The sequence below is a fragment of the Octodon degus genome, unplaced genomic scaffold, assembly GCF_000260255.1.
Source record: "Octodon degus isolate 3935 unplaced genomic scaffold, OctDeg1.0 scaffold00002, whole genome shotgun sequence".
Classification (NCBI taxonomy): Eukaryota; Metazoa; Chordata; class Mammalia; order Rodentia; family Octodontidae; genus Octodon; species Octodon degus.
Genome location: NW_004524578.1, coordinates 29,946,200 through 29,965,720, shown reverse-complemented (window position 1 = coordinate 29,965,720; position 19,521 = coordinate 29,946,200). Strand labels below are relative to the sequence as shown.

Below are 19,521 nucleotides of genomic sequence, written 5' to 3'. Positions count from 1 at the left end.
CACATCAGGAAAGCAGAACAAGCTCAAATACATAACCAAATGTCGAACCTCAAACTTCTAGACAAATAACAAATCAAACCCAAAGTTCATATGACAGAGGAAATTATAAAAAACAGAAATTAATGCAATGCAGACTAAAAAAATAATACCCAAAAAGTCAATGAATTGAAGAGTTGGTTCTTTGAAAGATTCAACAAAATTGATAAACCCTTAGCCAACCTTATCAAAAATATGAAAGAAAAGATTCAAATTCAAGCAAAAGAGTGAAATTACAACAGACATTATGAAATCCAGATCATCAATACGTACTTCAAGAACATATACTCTAAAGTTGGAAAACATAAAAGAAATAAACAGATTACTTAGATTCATATGAATTGCCAAAAATGAATCAAGAAAATATAAAAATTCTAAATAGTTCAATAGCTGTCCATGAAATTGAATATGTAATTAAAAACTTAACCAACAAAAGCCCAAGTCCCAATGGATTCACTCCTGAATTCTACAAGAAATCTACAGAATATCTAATGCTACTACTTCTCAAACTCTTTAATGAAACTGAAAAAGAAGTGAGACTCCAAAATTCATTCCTGGAAGCAAGTAATATTTTGATACCTAAACCAGAGAAGGACACAACACACAAAGAGAAGTACTGATCAATCTTTTTAATGAACATAGACTAAAAAATCTTCAATAAGATACTGGCAAACAGAATGTAGCAAATCATCAAGATTTTCACCATGACCAAGTGGGATTCATCCCAGAGATTCAAGGATGGTTCAAGGTATGCAAATAAGTAAGTGTAATACAACATATCAACAGAGCAAAAAAAAAAAAAAAAAGTCATATGATCACTGTAGATTAACAACTGGTGGTCAACTTGTAACACCCAGATGAAATGAATCAGTAAATGTTTCTGGATATGGATGACCCACCTGACAATTGTTGCCAAAAAGGTACAAAAAAGAGCACTGGAGGGCAAGATTGAGTGCTGTTGATTCTCCTGGAGAATCTTGTCATGCTTGCTTTCCTGACATGAACTCAATTTTATCATTCCAGAAGATCAGGACTTAGATGTTGCTGAGTCTGGCCCTTATTTTTAGTATTGTTCCCTGGCTCCATTGCAGATCCTTTAGCACAGTTCCTTGTTCCAGCTGGTGCAGACTTTCTAGCTTTCACCACTGACCTTTGGACCTTCCCAGGGCAGATCTTTGGTACAGACTTCCATAAGACATTGTTGTAGGCCCTAAACCTCTAGATGGACTCATGCAGGACACTGTTATGGGCTCTAGGTATGCAGCTGGACTCATGCAGGACATTACCATGGGATCCAAACCTTCAGCTGGATTATTTGTGTCTCTAATGTGTGAACAGTTTTCTTGCACATATTTTGCATTTGACTCTTTGAATGACTATTATAAAATAATCCTATAGGGGCCGGGGAGATGGCTCAGTGGAATAAGCGCTTCCCTGGCAAGTGCAAGGGTCTGAGTTCAATCCCTGGTTCTGCCAAAAAAGAAAAAAAAATAGTAATAATCCTATAAATTATGTATCTTGTAATTAATTGTTTCCCTTGCAAACCTTGACTACAACAATCATCTCTACAGATGCAGAAAAAGCATTTGACAAAGTCCAACATTCATTCATAATTTTTAAAGAAAACATTAAAAAATCAGCATTAGAAGATCTTTATATCAATCTGATAAAGGCCATCTATAACAAACCAAGACCCAACATCATACAAAATACTGAAAAACTGGAAGTTTTCATTCTAAAATCAGGAACAAAACAAGGATGTCCACTACCAACAGTTCTAGAATCAGTACTCACAGAAATTAACCATGAGAAAGAAATAAAAGAAATAATAATATGAAAGAAAAAGGTTAAATTATCATTATTCACAGATGACATAATACTTTACATGAAAGACCCCTAAAACACCACCAAGACACTTCCAGACTTAATAAGCAAGTCCAAAATAAATAAAGAAATAAAAATAAAAAAACATATTTAGTAGCAGGATACAACATCCATACTTAAAAATCAATAGCATTCCTATGGACTAACAAAAAACTCACTGAGAGAAATTAGAGAAACAACACCTTTCACAGTAACATTTTAAAAAATGAAATAGGAATCAATCCAACAAAGGAAATAAAAATCTATATATTAAAAATTACAGTATTCTGAAAAAGGAGATAAAGGATATCAGATAATGGAAAGATATCTTTTGCTCACAGGTACAAAGAACCAACATACTAAAAATGGTCATATTCCAAAAATTATTACACAGATTTATTGCAATTCCAATCAAAATACCAATAGCAAATCATACAGAAATAGAGAAAACATTCCTAAAATTTGTTTGGAACCAGAAGAGACCTACAATAGAAAAAACAATCCTTGATAATAAAAGCAAGGCATGGAGCAGCACATCATTGTCTTGAAATTGTACTATACAACTACTATGATAAAAGCAGCATGGTTCTGGCATAAAGCAGACCTCAAGATCAATGGAACACATTAGACGATGCAGAAACAACTCCAAACATTCAGTTACCTTATCTTTGAGAAAGAAGCCAGCACGTTTACTAAGATAAATATAGCTTCTTTGATAAATGGTACTGGAAAAACTGGCTTTCCATACATCATAGACTAAAACTAGAACCATGTCTCTCATCATGCAGTAAACTAAAATCAAAATGGATCAAAGATTAAAACACTAAAACAGAAACACTAATTCTACTGTAAAAGGAATAAGTAGAACCCTTGAAGATATAGGTGTAGACAAAGATTTTATGAACAAAACTCCTACCACACAGGAAATACCATGAAAAATCAACAACTGGGATTGCATCCTACTAAAATGATTCTGCACAGCAAAAGCAATTACTAATAAAGTGACAAGGCACCACATAAAGTAGGAAAAGATTTTAGCGTGTTGTCCTCAGACAAATGACTAATATTTAGAACATACAAAAAGTTAGATGCCTCGGTTTTTCAGGAGGTAGGAATCAAAGGTGTTGAGTTGGTTATAATGGTAGGTAAAGAAATTAATGAATTTCCTGTAGAAATTCATGAGCATTTGTGAATATTTGAGAATTCTGTAGGAGCTGTGGACATGCCGGAGTCCATGATGTCCGTTTCAAGAAATGAGTTGTTGCAGAAGTTGGACCCACTAAATCCATGCTAAAGTGGATTTAGTTTCTGCATAATACATTAAACCCAATGCTATGAGTTTATTTGGCAACTCAAGGAGTCAATCTGAAGGAGTATCCAATAAAGCAGGAATTGGAAAGAATCAGAGTATACATGAACTAAGTCAAGGAAATAACAGACAAGAAAAAGGCTGGCAAGCTAGATAGAGGCACAGCCTCAAGATTTGTAAAACATGCCCTCTGGGTGCCGAAACCTAAAAATGCAGTGAAAGTTGTCAGTAAAGGAAAAAGTAAAAATTAACTTTCAATTTTGATGTACACATACCCAAAAAGTACATCATTTTTATTGTTTTTCACATCATAGGTAATTATGTGGCAACAAGAGGTTTAAATTTATTTTCTTTTGAATTCATGTTTAAATTTACACTTCAAATTTGTAGTGCTAAGAATCTCCTTCCCCAAAAGACTGACTTGCCTTTACTGATTTTCCTGTAGAGCACCTTGAGATTTTTTTTAATTAATTGATTATTTATTTATTTTGTGGTACCAGGGATTGAACTCAGGACCTTGTGCTTGCCAGGCAAGCGCTTATTCTACTGAGCTATCTCCCTGGCCCTACCATGAGATTTTTAACACTGTGATATAGTTCATGGTGATAGTTTACCATCTATTTTGGCAAGATATTCACTTCTTTAAATAGTTCATGTTTTGGGGTTTTGTTATGGTTGTTGTTTTGAGATAGAGCTTCACCTATCAGCCTAGGTTGAGCTAACCTTGAATTTGTGGGAACCACAGCCTTCTGAGTGCTGAGATTACAGATTATAGGAGTGCACCACCACACCTAGCCAACTGTGAAATTTAAGTTAAATGTTCTTTGTAAACATTTTGTACTATTTTAAATGAATAATAAACTTATGAAGTGTGCTTTCTATAGACTAAAATTTAAATATGTATGTTTTTACTGCATGATATTAAGAATGAAATGGCTTAAATATCTACTTTTTCCTGTGTAGTTAATTCATCATACTTTCATTGTTGCAGAAATCATTACATTTTTGGTATTAAAAGTGTGAAATCAGAACTTTAGTACTTTAACTCTTAGTATATTGACTCAATGTTATATTTAAAATAAAATGTACTCTTATTAACTTCAGTGAGAAATAAGGTTGTATATTGATGGCTGGATGTTGGTCTGATGGCTGTACCCTCTTAATAAAGATTCAAAGTATTGTGTAGCTTGAAAAAAAAAGTTAGATGCCTCAAATTTAAAGAATCAATCCAAAATAGGCATCTGAAATGAACACATACTTCTCAGAGGAAGAAATACAAATAAATACATGAAAAAAATGTTAAACATCACTGGTAATTTGACATATGCAAACTAAAACACCACCATGATTTCATCTCCCTCAGGAAAGAATGGCTATTATCAAGAAATCAAATAATAACAAATGCCAGAAGGGCTAGGAATAAAGGAACCCTTCTCCATGGTTGATGGAAGTGTAGACTGGTATAAGCAATGTGGAAATCAGTGTAGGGATTCCTCAAAAAAACAGGACTAGAGGCCCACTGAGCCACCAGTTTCTTGATATCTTCCTGGAAAAATTAAAAACAGCATACCACAGTGATGTATGTCCACCCATGGTTATAGCAGTTTATAACTAAATCTTGGAAACAGCTCAACTGCCCATCAACCAATGAATGGATAAAAAAGATGTGGGGCTTTTTTTAATATATAATGGAAGAATAAACTTGGAAAGACAAATTTGAGACTTCTAGGTAAATGCAAGGACCTTGAGATCATACTCTTACATGAATGACATAAACTGGACACACATATGTAAATATTGCATTGTTTAGCTGGTGTGAGGTAGCAAAAGTATAAATAAGGACCAAAGTATATAAAAGGCATTGCGAAATAGGAAGACATTGTTCAAAAGAAAGGGGAGGGGAAGGAAGGAAGGGAGGGAGGGAGGGAGGGAGGGAGGGAGGAAGGAAGGAAGGAAGGAAGGAAGGAAGGAAGGAAGGAAGGAAGGAAAAATCATAGGGATAAAATGGAAACAAAGTAGGGAGGGGAAGAGGGATTGAAGGGAGAGGAAGGTATTGGAGAAAAAAAAGGTATCAAGATATGCTATGTATAGGTACAAATTCAATATGATGAATGTGATCATTATGCATATCTAAATTGTTCCAATAAACTTAATAAGAATTTTTAAAAATCAGTAGCATCCCTGTACATAAATAACAAACTCACTGAAAGAAAAATTAGGGAAACAGCATCTTTTTCATAATTGTATCCAAAATGAAACACTAAGAATCAATATAATGAATGAAGTAGAAGACCTTTACATTGAAAACTGCAGTACTCTAACGAAAGAGATCAAAAAGGATATCAGAAAATGGAAAGATATTCCTTGCTCTTTGGAAACAGAACCAAAAATATGAGAGGGAGAGGCGGCGCGGCGCGGCGCGGCGCGGCGCAGCGAGGCGATTATGCAAAGTGAACAGAAGACCATATATAGTTCTATTTATATGAAATGTCTATATGGTGCAAATCCATACAGACAAAAAGATTAGTTATGACAGGGATAAAGAATAACTGCTCAATGGCCGTGACTCATCCACATGGCTGACACTGACAAAGGATCTACAATTTGAGGTACAGGATCTCAGGATAAATTCTGAGGGGATGTGACTGACCTTATCAAATCCAAAAGCTGTTACTATTGTTGCATAGGTCTTGCTTTATCTTGGTCTTAACCATCCAGCAGAAAAGCATAAAAATGAGAAAGAAAAATTTAAGAAGTAAAGCCATGCTGTTATGTTGAGCTGTAGGGGACTCAGGTCAACAATTTCTGACATTGCCAGTGAAGCGGAAGACCCAATACTATTATGGACTACTGAACTCTTTTAGAATATTTTGCTGAGTTAACACACCTATAATATTCAAATGACGGAACTAAACAAAAAATGGCATACAGATGAATGTCCATTTTGTATCTATGTATTCAAAATGGTTAGGATAGACATATAGTTACATTCTCTTAATGAATAGAGGGATTTGTTCTAATAGTGTTTGTAAATAGGATATCATGTCTGCATCTTGTACAACAAATGACTAGGAAAAGAGTATGCAATGTGTTAATTATTGAAACTATCCTCCTAATTTGATTTGAAACTGTCTCATTGCTATTTGTTTCTCAACAGAATTATGGGAAAAAAATAAAATAAAATAAAAATCACAAAAATAACTGCTAATGGTATGGTGCATCCTTTAGCAGTAATAATAATATTCTACTATTTCATAAAGATGAAGGATGCACAGCTCTGTGAATATACTAAAAACTACCAAAGGGCATACTTTACAAGGGTAAATTTCATGTATATCAATTATATATCAATGTATAAAAGCTATTATGTTTAAAAGCCCTAACTTTTCAAATGTTTCCTGAAATTCTTTGATGCTTTTTACCCTTTCCTATTTGTTACAAACATATTTTCTCATATATAACAAATAAAAGTATTACATGAATCAAAATTATTTTTAAAAATTTGTTTTTTGTCAGTGTGAACAACACAATAACATTCTTATTCTGAAACTTTCATTGAACATTTACTTCCAAAATTAAAATCTCTAATATAAAAAAATTTAGTGTCATTGGATACTGTTATGATACTAAGAATTTAGTCAGAATTCTCAAGTGTTTTCTAAATATGTGATTACTCTAAGACCATGTATTATTTCAGAGCATGCAATCAACACAAGGCTTCAGCCTTGAAGTCTATAAGTGACCTTCTATTCCAGCTCTCTCCTCCATCTCTGCAAACCCTGTGCCCACTCTAGGAAACAGAAACATGGCCAAACACCAGCATTCCACAAGGCGAAAGGGCAAGAAGAGGTATGTTTCTGCTTTGACAACAGTGGCAAGTAAAAAACAGCACACTGTTTCCCCAGCTCACAGCAAGTAGATTAACTCCCACCTGGCATGAGGAGCTTACAGAAAGGGTGAAGAGAGGGGCATCATGTGCTTGGGTTCCTTCCCTGTGACTAAAGAGGGGTACAGTCTACTTCCTAACTGGAGTGATATGAGCCATTTTCTTGTTTTCTTCAACTTATGCAACTGGAATTTACTGTGACCTGTTTAATAACTTTCAAGGAAAAATAGTTTCATTGACTTTCAGAAAGTAGACAAAAAAAGATCATTAAGTATTTTGGATGTTATAACAGTTTTAATGGAATATAAACCAGTGGATTGATTCCTTCATTATAAATCTTAAATTAGTATTTCTCCTAGTAGCAAGTAACTTTTGCCATGTTTGAGTGAAGTTAATGTATCATCTATTCTAGGTAGAAAATGGTTAACAATGACTCAAGATTATTTATTACTAGGGAGAATGAATATATCACAATATGTACACTGAACCTCAATATTTTATAAAATTAACAGGGGCTAATAATAAGGGGGCACTTATTTTTAACTTAAAGTAAATCTTTATTCAGAATTAGCTAATTAACAATTAGTCATATAAATTTTTAATATCCACACCCTAAATCTAGTGGCTCCTTTTACAGAAGTAAATACCTTAAGGATTAAGAAAAGCAAGGATTAAGAAAACTTATTATTTGAAGCCTATTGGCTTTCCTAGCAAAAAACACACTAAATTGTATGAAAACTAAAGACATAAACATATTAACAAGTTAAACAAGTTCTCCCATTTATTTGCTTAACATACTCTCTTTCAACAGATGAGCTGGAGTAAACTTCTCTTAAACCACATCTAGATGGTTTTCTTTATATAAGTCTTAATCATTGGGAACCATAGCATCTGCCATGAATTTTGTTTTCTCGAAGCCTAGCTTAGATAATGTAAAAGCTTCCCATACATATCAATCCAATTTTTTGTGTAGTCGTATGGCATTGAGGTCATTTTTTCAGTATGCTGAGAAAAATCTGAATGATAAGAACAGAATATAATTTCAAAGAAATCTGGTTTATTTACCTAGTGCTCTTGAATGGTTATATTTCTTATTTGGACTAAGTGAAAATTCATTTTGCACAGGGGGCCTGCCCCTTAGCTCAGTTCTTTAAGTGGCTGCTTCAACAAAGCAGTTAGGCTCAGGTTACTGTGGTTTGATCCCCAGAACTCAAACCAGCCAAACCTGCCCTGAAAGCATTGAGAGGCAAAAAAAAAAAAAAAAAAAAAAAAATCCTTCATTTTGCATAAATTACTAAAAATGTGACCATCGAGACTCAAAGCACTATGGGTTTGGTCATGGATGCTGGAACTACTTTTATTATTTATTCTTTCTTTCAAGTTATATTCCAGAGTATTTGCCTTTGTAAGAGATACAGCTACCTAACCACATATATTAATTTTTAGATTATAGGTAGTAGAGTTCTGCCCAGCTGGAAATCATTCTTCTTTTCACTCAGATTGACTGGTTTTAACATTACTTGATGATATAAAAACATTATTTAGTCAGCCATTCAGGAGCCTGGTTTCCTGCATTCCATTAACACCTTCGACTACAAGGTAAGCACTGTGAAGGTTGTATTCTTGGATAGGTTAACAGGTTCTTGAAAAATTATTAGATGGCCTGCAGAAATGCACTGTAATACAAATTAATGAGTCATAACACTAACTGAAATCAGGGTAACATCCAGTTTTCAGAAATACAATTTTCTATACCATTATAAAATGTAATGTTCATTTTTTTTTCCTCTCTGTCTGGCTGCAACCCTCATGGGAGGGGGATTAGGGAAAGCACTAGGAGGAGGGGGTGACAATCCTTCAAATGTATCGAAGCAAAAATTTACGTTGGCAGGAGTATAATTATACCATCCCTAGAATACACATAATCAAGCCCCCAAAATTATAACTATAATTAAGTATAAACTTTCAAAGTTCAACAATAGCATAAAATTTAGGAAAGGATTTTTCTATAAATGAATTATCATGAAGGTCCCAGTATCTATTCAAAAGGATGAAGAAAGATTTCACAGGTAAGATGTTTCAAGGTAGCAGATGTTCTGGAGGTTAAGCTTATATAATCATGCACTATGCAACTCTATCTTTAATTAAATAATGTTCACTTAAGAATAATGAAATAGGCACATGAAGTGACTGAGAATTTCTCCACCATGTCATACTCAACAGTCCTGAGAAAAAAATCCACTTCCTTCTGCCTCTGATATATCACCTCAGGTCTTACAAGATTACAGAAAATAAAAATCCATTAAATCATAAGAAAATACAACACAATAAATGCTTTGTACTAACTGATTTTAAAAGCCTATTACTTGACAATAAAACACAGGTGTGAACTCCACTAAACAGCACTTAAGAAAGCAATGTAGCTCCCTACATAGCAAAGACAAACACAGTTAGTGTCACTAAGTAAAAAACCACAAAGCAAAATGGCCAATGATTACTCTGAACATTTTCTCCCGGGCAAAAAAAAAAAACTTACCTGGTAAAAGTGAAAAAGGTATATTCAAAACGTGGTGCATGAAAACATCCTTATTAAACTTGTGCAAGTTCTCGTCTTAGAAATTTGTTTTGACAACACTAATTCTACCCAAAACTTGCAAGATTCACAACATGCAAAATAAAGATCTCTCACAGGTCTGCATTGGGGTTTTCATATCTCCTTAAGCACCAAATAATGGTAAATAAATTTAATCCAACTTGAAAATAAGCAGAACACCTGACAATACCCACTTACAAATTTCTAAGTATAACACAAAAATTTACATACAAGGAAAAAAATGTATTCCTCAGAGAATAACAACATGCAAATATAAATAAACATACATCTTAATTTAAATCTAAATAGACACAATCTCTGTATCTGTTTGTATTCAAATCTAGAATATATCTAACCAGTCCAATTTCTGACATAAACTAAGCTGAAAATAATAAAAATTCACACAGGTTTCTATGTGGCTACAGTTCATACTGAAATCAAAACATTAGAAACCATGCTGGCACATTGGAAATCCAACCTTATAAATCAAGATCAGGAGGGGAATGCATTAAGCCAGTAATGGTGAATCTTGTAGAGCTAACAGCCCACAGAGGACACACATGTCACAGATTGACCACCACTGGACTAATCCATCTTTACTGAAGATAACCTAGGTAGATGTAATAATGTTGGAAAAGCAGGTATGAAACAAAAAGGGCTATGGAATTAATTTCCAAGATGAAATACTACCTAGAGAACTAGAAGAAAGGAAATAGACAAAAGTCTCAAAATGACCAGGTTTTTAAAGATGTTTCATAAAGCATTATTCAGTCACCTTATGCTCTATTTAAACTCTACTTCACTGGCAAGGAAAGGATTTCATGGAGATAGATATTGTGCAATGGCAGGTAACAAAACATTATATACAAAGATATTGTCTATTAATTTTTTGTCTGGTTTTAGATCCATTCCTAATGGTAACTAAAAGCTTTTCAGAATGAAAACATTAATGGGCTGTTAAAAGAAACAAATGCAGGGAGGAGTGCAGGCCTCAAAACACCAGGCAAGGGCTGGTGGAGGAAGGGACCTCACACTGAGATAGGACTTTTTCCATATTACTAAAATTAGTCTTTAAATCTAAAAATTTCAGCAATAACTGCTTCACCTGGTATAATGTATTCCATTTAGAATAGCAAGCTAATGGATTGATATGTCAATTAAAAGAGGAAAAAAAGGACAAGGCATATTTTTAATGTCAACTTGCAAATCTTTGTGCTTAAAAGGAATTATAACTAAGAAATCTGTTTTAATCTTAGCTAAATGAGGAAACTTTAAAAGATTTTTAAACAAATAGGCTGCATCAGACCTTTATACAATTGGTCAAAAATCCATCTACTTGTCAAGTTTATTTACGAACAATCAAAACCTCACTCCTGTTGAATTGTTTTAAAATCCAATACTCAGTCTGGAGCCAAGGAGCTGAATATTTACAGACAAAAATAATGTAAGCAAGAGGACTACTTTTATTTCATATTTATGATTGTTACTTCATACGGACACTGGGTATGCCCAGAAATCCTGCTATATTTATGTCCGGCAACTATTCACACCTACTCTTCTTTCAACCACCCCAAAACACTCAGCGACCCCAACATTGCCTTTTCTCTCTCTCCTCCCCCTGTCCCTCTTCTTCTTCCCCTATCCCTCTCAGTCTTCCCACCACCAAGTTGCAAACCTGCACTGGCCATCATTTTCTGGCTTCCCTTTCCTCTTCCTGTTCTCAGAAGAGCCATCTTTCTACCAATCAAGGCCACGCCTCTCTCACAGGCTTCTGTCCTGCAGACAAAAAAGCTTCATCCAAAGGTGTGGGAATGGTGGAAATGACAGCCCTCATCTTTACCTGTGACAATAACACCTATATTTTAAAGGTAGCTGATTCTTACCCCTAAAACATGGACTCCATGGGAGCGGTGATGTTTTGTTTACATTGGCATCTATCACTTAAAAAACTATTACTTTTAAATGTGCAATAATTGAAAATCACATCTTGAGTTAAACCATCCCTTCTCTCACCTCCTATTACTCTCATGACACTGTTGTAGGCAGCTAAATTAGATAGCAATATTATAGGCAGTCAGACAGGGCTAGGCCCTCAAGGAGACAATATGGAAGGCAAGACCTTGCAACTGTGGGACAGACAGACACTCCTGTTGTGGGCTAGACTCAAGATAAAAGATCATTCAGGCTTACCACCTAAAGATAAGCATCCAGGATTGATAATTAACTTGAGGGAACCAGGAAGAGTCACTAACCCAACCCCCTACAGGATATGCCCAAATTCTATATTCATGCCCACTTGCTATGTGCCTCACTTCCCCATTTGATCCTGGATTTAATCAACTTTACCTAAGCAATTTTGCTTGTAGTCTTATTGGTTGACCACAGTTTTGTCCCACCTCATGTGTAAGTTTCCATGTTTACCACCTTAGATCTGCCTCACTTGATTGTTTTACTCCATAGAAATCCCTAGAAAAGGCAAATTTCTTGGCAACCCACTTGGGTCCCCTTCTGTCCCTCTCTCGGACAGCTTTCTTTCTCCCAATAAATATATTGTGCTCCTAACCTCTGTTGCTTGTAAAATTCATTCTTCAGCTTTAGACAACACCAACTCATCCCAGATTGGGAGTTTCATTCCCCTATACCAACACCAGCATTACCTTGCAGGCCCCCAGCTACATCACACCCCCACGTATACTCTTATAGTGTTTGTTTCCCTGCTGCAACACAGAAGGGGCATTTTCAGCTACATTCTCCCTTATTCTGACTGTCACTCCACATCATAAGCAAGGAAATGAAGACATGGGAGTGGCTTCTGGGATTCTAAACCAATGCCTGAATGAACTCAAGTTCTTTAGCTGAATTAAAGGGAAGTCCCAAACTGCTTTATGAATTAATTTCTAACTCATGCACTATTTTTCACAAGAAATATTTAAAGTAAAATATCTATTTAATAAATACCAATAAATTACTTTTCTTTTTTTTTCCCCACAAAAGTCAGTCAGACATGAAGTAGACAAGTAGAATACCACTCACCTGGATGAAAAGATAGGTAAAGTCCACAAAGAGAAAACTGAAAACCAAAACTCCCAAAGGAATTGGATCCCCCAAGGCCACCCACAAAGGCTGTGCTGATAAAAGCAATTAACCACTCTATAGTCTGAGCTAGAGACACCAAAAAGAGCTTTCATTTTCCACTAACCCACACCCTGAGATTTCAATATTTTTGTTATTACAGAGGTAGTTGATAATTTTATTTTAGTACAAACAGAGTAAAGTTTGTTGGGGGGTGAGACTGGATTTCAGGACCTTGCCCAGCTGGCACCAACTCCTCAGGGCAACGGATCCTCCCACCTCAGCCTCCCTCCTGGAGAAGCTGCTACTAAGACATGAGATGCTGAGCCAAAAAAAGTAAACTACATTAATATCCTAAAGAAAATGTGGAGGGGCTTTTAATAAGAACAAACAGACTTTTCTTCTGGGCTATTCTACTTAGAACTAAACAAAAGCTGCTTTTAAAAAACTCCCTCAAAGTACAATAGCTGTTTTTTTCTCTGTGGAGTCTTACAAGATAATGATTATGCACGGAAAACAGCTAATTTCCTTTCTTCTCCTTAAATTCTTAAATTTCCCAAGAGATATCATATTCACAATATGGAAAATAAACCCCTGAGAACTTTACATACTTACTAATGTCAGTAAACTTAAACATTAAATAAAAAATCAACTTTGAACCTCTGGTTAATCATGAAGAGACTAAATAATGAAGCAAGAAACATCACATTAATTAGCTCTGTAGGGCCAGCCAAATAGCTCAGTGGTTTAAAGTGCCTACAAGCAGGTGCAGGGGCCAGGGTTTAATCCCCCGGCCTGCCATGCCAGTCCTGCCCCAGGGGCGTGCTGAGAAGACAAGTGACACTGGGCGTGGTGGCACGTGCCTGTAATCCCAGCTCTTGGGAGGCTGTAAACAGGCAGATCACTAAGAGTCCGATCTAGTAGCAAGACCCTGAACACCCTGTAGACCCTTCCCTAAAAATACAAAACAAATAAATAAATAATATTTTTTTAAAAAAGCACCTCTGTTGATTTGTTGATCCAAGTTTCCTCAAAGTGAAAATAGTGAACTATTAAAAGTATAAACTTCAGAGTGACTAAGAATTCATCTAGAGGAGTCTCTGGCAGAGCGAACATTAACACTAATGTAAACATTAGCATGTAACATCAACATGTATGGCAGAAAGACAAGGTCAAGACTTGAAAGGAGTAATGTAATTTATAAGTTGCAATTTACACATAGAATCAAAAGTCTTCAAATAGTTATTATTTTGACTTCAATTTTATTTGCATAAATTATTACAAATATTTTTAGTCTGTTCTAGAATTCCTGGAACATATGGAAATGATAATCATATTAAATACCTATCATTTTAATTTATTCAAAATGAACATATTCACAGAAAAACTCTGTAAATACTTTAAAATAAAACACAAAGACAAATGTGGAAACATACTGTCAAAAGCAACAAAACACAAATTTTCAGAAAAGGTAAACTCAATTTATCAATTTCTCCTCATTTTCAATTGCTCCATATCTGACTGTACTCATGTTTTCTTAAAATACTCAACTTTAGATCAATCATGTCCAGTTTCTAGGATGCCTTTAGAATCCATGGCTTAAGGCCACAACTAACAAAAAGCAAACACCCTCCTGCTTCACAGCAGGGTGCAGATTCCTTTTTTCTAAAAAGCAGAATTCCAAACATTCCAGGAGTTTCCTATAAAAATAGAAGATGTCCATTTTAAAGTAGGAAGGCTTACCAACACGAAATAGCCAGTGATACAGGGGATAAAACTGATCTCGGGTAGATGACCTCCAAATGATTTAGGGGAAAAAATGAAACTCCTGACCTGAAAAGTACCTGGGATGAGTCCGTGTCCTCTAAAACTGAAGAATGAATTTTAGGAACAAACAGAGGTTATAAGCAGAATATATTTATTGGGGGAAAGAAAGCTTCTGTCCAAGAGAGGGACAGAAGGGGGGCCTCCAAGTGGGTGATCCCTGGGAAGCTGTCTCTTCCAGGGACTTGTGAGGCGGGTCTAAGGCAGTAGAGAGCACGGGAACTTGCTTAGATGGGCATGAGGTAGGACAGAACTATGGGCAACCAATGAGATTACAAGCAGCATTGCTCAGGCAAAATTGATTAAATTCAGTACCAAATGGGAAGCCAGTCTTGTAGCAAGCAGGCATGAATAAGGGACAGGGGTCTCTTCCTATTGGGGGTTGGGTTAGTGACTCATTTGGGCTCTTTCAAAGTGATTGATACCTTTTTAGAATATCAATCATTGATGCCCATCCCTAGGGAAGTATGTAGTTATATTTGTTTCCTTTTTTATCTTGCGGTCTGGCCCATAGGTAGTGTCTGTCTCTTCCAAGTTGCAAAGTCACTTTGTCTTCTCTCTTGTCTCCTTGAGGGCGTGGCCCTATCTGACTGCCTAGAATATTTCTATCTAATTCAGCTGCCTACAACACCAGGACATGCATTCGGACTTACATTTGCTCTTATAAGCAAACCTTAGGTAGCATTCTATTCCTCAGTTCTATCCTGCTTCTCAGCTCTTCCTCCCCCAAGACACTCAAGGTTGCAGAGCTGAGCTTGTAGCCATTAAAGGAAAAATAATATATTAAGAGAAACTTTAAGAAAAATATAAAAATCCTTGACTCTCTCCCTCCTACCCCCAAAATTCTACTCCCTTAAAAATACTGATTTGAATAATATTTAAACTTATCATCTTTCACAAGTCAATGACTTAAGGAAAATAACGGGTTAAATAAATCCAAAGTACTCTGATTTCATTTTGACCATGAGTAATAGCATATAGAATCATAAAGAGTAGAGTTAAAAGCAAAGATGAGAATTGTTTTTGAAGTATAGACATCAGAGTAAAGGTGTGGCTCCTGGTCTCTTGGTGCATATGTAGGGGACTTACACAGCGCTGGGTCCATCCTTACATGGTCCCAGGAGTGAGATGGGAAGTGTAGACTGGTCAGAAAGATCCCTCAGCTCCCTACACTGTGCCAGGACTGTATGTGACAACTGTGAGCTGAAAATGACCTAGTCACTGCCCTAATGGAGCTGAAGTTTGCAAGGAAAAAAAAAAAAAAAAAACATTCACACAAATCAACTCCAACATGAACACCTAACGAACAGTCAAAGGAAGGGCCAACTAGCCTTGACAACAGCAGCAAACACTTCCCCAAAGAAAGTAGCACTGATCCTAAATAGAAGTTAGCCAGGGGTAAAAGAAAGGGGAAAGGTATTCTCAGATTAGGGCAGACCAGCCAAGGCTGAAGCAAGAGGGGCAAAGTCTGCTGGAAGAACTGGTGAGACAGGATACAGGTACCAGTGTGGAAAGCGTAAGTTTAGTGTGTAGTAAAAGTAGTAATAGATGAAGTTTTGCTGGTGACAGTAAAGGTCAAGTATCTGGGGCTTATTAAAGTAACAAGAAGCAGAGAAAAACATGATCAGAGTGGAGAATGGGGTGAAAGTGGGCTTAAAGTAGACAGGTAAAAAGCAGCAGCCAGCTAGTCAATTGCAATAAACCTACAATATATGAGAAGCCTAAACCAGGAGAGGGGCAATGGGGAAGAGGGAAGAGAACAGTGGATCTCAGGTCTGATGCTTTTGGTGTCTGTTTGTTTGTTTGTTTGTTTGTTTGTTTGTTTAAGGGTGCAGTTTCTTTAGTACTGGAGTCAAATTCAGGGCTGCAAGCCTGCTAAGCAAGTATTCTACACTGAGGTATACGCCTATCCCTCTCTCACAGATCTTCTTTTTAAAAGGCCAGGCCTGTAGTAAGCATTACATGAGTATGCATTGATTTAGTGAACACTTTCATTCCATGTCTTCTAAAGCTACACTCCCAGGCCTATTATATTGGATACACCAGCAGAAGCAACATCTCCAGAAAAATCTGTCAGTTCACTTTCTAATATGATACAAATTAAAGAGAAAAAGTTCTCTCTGCCTTCAATGTTCATTTCTCTAATAATATTTTACAGTCTGACTTGTATTTAAGAAAAATAGCTTGTATTGTGTTTATTGCTATGAACACCAGGCACCTATTTTATGTACTTTCATGTAATATATACTGGAAATTGAACTCAGGACCCTGTGCTTGCCAAGCAGGCCCTGTGTCACTGAGCTATATCACTCACCCTCATCTACACTACTTAAGGGACTCTTTGAGTCCATTGTTTTTAGTGGCAGATCAGAACCCTGACGATCAAAGTAACCTACTAACCTAGACTTTCCTGGTCACCAAGCAGAGATGAGCTGGGAGGCCTGAGCAGTTGGATCTAAACTCTCACCACACTAGTTCTTAAGTAGATACAATCCCTCTTCTCACTCCTTCCTCAAATACGTTTTTGCAAACAAAGGCAGTAGCTTATATGTAGAACTGGCAATGGACAGCAGATCTTGAAGCTTTAACTCAGTCTTCATGTTGAAGAAGAATCTTGCTCATTCTGAGTCTTTTTTCCCAGAATTAAATCAGGAATTAATTTTTACCTATTTGGCTACAGCTGATACTACAGTTTTACTTTTCTATAAATCTAGAGGTAATATTCACAGGCCAGAATTTTAAACCATCTGGATAAGGATAATTCTTTCATAATGCACAACATGACTAGCCATGGTATGACAGGGAAAGGTTCACAATAACCCCTGAAGTAATGTGCCCACTGAATTAGATATGCAAAGCAGCAAACCCTTCCCTTCATTCCATATCTAGAATTTACTCATTCAAACAATATTTGTTAGGCACCTACAATGTACCAGTCAACATCTCAGAGAGCAGATTTATTCCAAGTGACCATCTTGTTTGGTGAAGAGAAACAGGAACTCAGAAAACTAACTCTGCCAAAATAGCTAGCAAGTGACAAAAAAAAAAAAAAAAAAAGTATTCCCACTTATTAGAAGAAAGGAAAAACAACCACACACTAGAGTCATGGTTACTACTTTCCTACTGATACCCAAAACAATAGTGAAAGAAGCTCAGCCTGAACTGCTGAACCCAACAGTCTTTCAAAGGCAGAAATGATATCAGCTTTTGGTCAACTGCTGTTTCTTGAGGCTGCCTAAATGGAAGCCTAAAAGGACTGCCATGTCAAGTTAGATGCTTTTCAAATGCTACCAATAATTTCAAATCATTGTAAATACTGAATTTTTAGGAGTGCACAGAAACTCCAGAGAGTCACAAACTTCTGAACGCACGACATTTACATAAATGGATTATGAAAAGCGTGGGAGGGCCTTGGGTATAGCTCAGTTGTATAAGCACCTGCCTGGTAAGCGCAAGGTTGTAAGTTTGATCCCTGGAACCGGAAAAAATAAAGAAAAGAAAAGTATGGGTATCGCTTTTCATTTTAGAATTCTATCATATTCTTTACTGAATTAAAATCAAACCAAATATATACTACTCAAGCTAAAGAAGGCTAAAAAAAATAACACTTGAAAAATGGACAGAAAAAAGTCACTCCTACAGAAAAATAAAGGTGTTGAAAAAAATCAGGCTAATTTTTATCTTTACTGATGGTTAGTCATTTGTAGAACATACTTTATTTGCAATGAAAATACTTGTTTTTAAACTTGAAAGATGAATACTAACTTTTTTGAGCATTTTATATTAACTGGACAAAAGGACAGAAATAAAATGCAACAATCCTTTAAAACTTGTGTCTTTTTTGATGTTCTAGAGAAGGAAAGAATTTTAATCAGCAAAATTTTACCATTTTATTCTTCATCTAAGCATGATGAAATAGCTGTTAAAAATAGAAAAGTAAATTATCTTTATTGCTGAATTTCTTTTTCAAGAAAAACAGCTGGGATTAGAGAATCAGGGATCCATTCTATAATTGTTAATGTTTAACTTGGTTGTGTTTTAAAGAATGTGAAAGCCCCTGCAGACTGTTTTCATTCTAGCTACAACTCTGCTTCTGGGCACAACCAGCAAATTTTAGTGCCACCGCCATTAAAGCCAAGGAAGAAAGTTTATTTTTCCCAAGGTGTAACAGAGATCTCTTGTGCTTAGTGTAAGGCCCGTGGATTCCTGCATTAATGCATATTTTTATTAAGTTCTCACTTTATTTCAGCATGCTGCAGACACTTTCCAAAGGTTTTTATAAACTTTGCTTTCTTGTTTAAAAATCCCAAATGCAGTCATGAATGCCACATATTTAAATATTCCTAATCCAAAGTGAACAATGCACAAATCTTTCAAACCTACCACCCCACCACTAAATCATCTTCGATTTAATTATTAGATTTAAAACAACCAAATGTCTCCCAGAGTTTCCAGAGCTTCTCTTGCTCTGGCAGGTAGTTAGCTTCTCCAAACAACACAGAGAATCTCACTGGAGTCACCCTTCCCCCATGTCCCCCAGCATACCGGCTCCACCAACAGTGGTCCAGTTACTAAAGCTCTCCAAGCCTCCACTTCCACATGTCGTGATAACGATCTGCTTTAAAAACTGGGTGCAAATCTAGTGAGATGCTCGGGGCTTTAGGAAAACCTTCAGCACAGTGACTGTCACACAGGGACTCCATCAGAGGCAAATGCTGTGATCTTTATCATTCTCAGTTTAGCATTAAGCCAGCACCTGTGAGCTGTGCATTACCACAGCCTGACTATGAGTGACATTAGTACCTGTCTCTGTCTTCTGTCCAAGAAATAGAAAAGCCACTGGCTGAAAAGTAAGAGATAATATTATGACACTGTGGGAATGGGACAGGAGAGAAATCCGTGGCATGTTCCATACAGTACTGTATAGCTGGGCATGGT

General features: G+C 36.1%; 1 protein-coding gene and 1 pseudogene across 1 annotated transcript in view; one reads left to right on the top strand and one right to left on the bottom strand.

The window, feature by feature from the left end:
- Positions 1 to 19,521, bottom strand: part of Fsip1 (fibrous sheath interacting protein 1) — a 266,885-nt gene that overhangs the window by 86,377 nt on the left and 160,987 nt on the right. The window lies entirely within an intron of this gene.
- Positions 3,038 to 3,459, top strand: LOC101582892 (annotated as a pseudogene).